We start from the raw sequence: 1849 nt of genomic DNA, 5'->3' as shown, positions 1-1849 counted from the left end.
GGTTTGCGGGAAAAAAAAAAAAAAAAAAGGGTGCTGCGATGAGTTGGGTGCCGCAGTTAACCGGGCGCTGCGGTAAATGGGGCGCTGGGATAAACTGGGTGCTGCAGTAAACTGGGTGCTGGGATAAACTGGGCTGGCAGAAAACGGCGCTGGGATAAACTGGGGTTGCAATAAACTGGGCGCTGCGGTAAATCGGGTTTGCCAAAAAATTGAGTGCTGCGATGAGTTGGGTGCTGCAATAAGCTGTGTCTAAACTGGGGGTTGTGATAAATCGGGTGCTGGGATGAAGCGGGTGCTGCGATAAACTGGGGGTCGCAATAAAGTGCGTGCTGGGATAAACTGGGTTTGCAATGAATTGGGTGCTGGGATAAACTGGGCGCTGCAATAAACTGGGTTTGCGATAAACTGGGTGCTGGGATAAACTGGACGCTGCAATAAACTGGGTTTGCGATAAACTGGGCGCTGCAGTAAATTGTGTTTGCAAAAAAAAATGGGTGCTGCGATGAGTTGGGTGCTGCAATAATCTGGGTCTGCGATGAGTTGGGTGCTGCAATAAGTTGGGTTTGTAATAAACTGGGTTTGCAAAAAATCGGGTGCTGCAATAAATCGGGCTCGCAATGAAACGGGCACTGGGATAAACTGGGTGCTGCAATAAACTGGGTGCTGCGACAAACTGGGGTATGCAACAAAGTGGGTGCTATGATAAAGTGGGTGCTGCCATAAATCGGGTTTGCGATAAATCGGGTGCTGCGATAAAGTGGGCGCTGCAACAGTGCGAAAAAGTGGGTGCTGTGATAAATTGGGGGTTGCAATAAACTGGGTGCTGGGATAAAGTGGGGTTGCAGGAAACTGGGTGCTGGGATGAACTGGGTGCTGCAACAGTTTGCAAAAAAGTGGGTGCTGCGATAAATTGGGGGTTGCAGTAAAGTGGGTGATGGGATAAAGGGGGTTTGCAATAAATTGGGTGCTGCGATAAATTGGGGGTTACAATAAAGCGGGTGCTGGGATGAACTGGGTACTGGGATAAATTGGGGGTTGTGATAAACCAGGTGCCGGGATGAAGTGGGTTTGCAGTAAACTGGGTACTGGGATGAACTGGGTGCTGGGATAAGCTGGGGGTTGTGATAAATCAGGTGCTGGGATAAAGTGGGTTTGCCATAAACTGGGTGCTGGGATAAACTGGGGGTTGTGATAAACCGGGTGCTGGGATGAAGTGGGTGCTGGGAAAACCAGTGTTTGCCATAACCTGGGTGCTGGGATAAACTGGGTGCTGCAACAGTGTGCGATGCAGTGGGTGCTGCGATAAATCGGGGGTTGCAATAGATCAGATGCGGGGATGAACGGGTGCTGGGATGAACTGGGGGTTGCAATAAATCAGGTGCTGGGATGAAGTGGGTTTGCAGTAAACCGGGTGCTGGGATGAACTGGGTGCTGGGATAACCAGTGTTAACCATAAACTGGGTGCTGTGATAAATTGGGTGCTGCAACAGTGTGCGATATAGTGGGTGCTGCAATAAATTGGGGGTTGCAATAAACTGGGTGCTGGGATGAACTGGGGGTTGCAATAAAGTGGGTGCTGGGATAAAGTGGGTTTGCAAGAAACTGGGTGCTGGGATAAACTGGGGGTTGTGATAAATCGAGTGCTGGGATGAAGTGGGTGCTGGGATGAAGAAGTGGGTTGGCAGTAAACTGGGTGCTGGGATGAAGTGGGTGCTGGGATGAAGAAGTGGGTTGGCAGTAAACTGGGTGCTGGGATGAAGTGGGTGCTGGGATGAAGAAGTGGGTTGGCAGTAAACTGGGTGCTGGGATGAAGTGGGTGCTGGGATAAACTGGGGGTTGTGATAAATCG

At 50.5% G+C, this 1849-nt stretch overlaps 1 protein-coding gene across 1 annotated transcript in view; it reads left to right on the top strand.

Moving 5' to 3' along the window:
• ALPL (alkaline phosphatase, liver/bone/kidney) overlaps positions 1–1849 on the top strand; it is a gene marked incomplete at its 3' end in the record, with an annotated part of 12910 nt that overhangs the window by 306 nt on the left and 10755 nt on the right. The gene's annotated exons all lie outside the window — the stretch shown is intronic.

This window comes from Charadrius vociferus, unplaced genomic scaffold, assembly GCF_000708025.1.
Source record: "Charadrius vociferus isolate BGI_N301 unplaced genomic scaffold, ASM70802v2 scaffold107, whole genome shotgun sequence".
Taxonomy (NCBI): Eukaryota; Metazoa; Chordata; class Aves; order Charadriiformes; family Charadriidae; genus Charadrius; species Charadrius vociferus.
The sequence above is the reverse complement of the archived record's forward strand: the minus strand, read 5'-3'. Positions and strand labels throughout refer to the sequence as shown.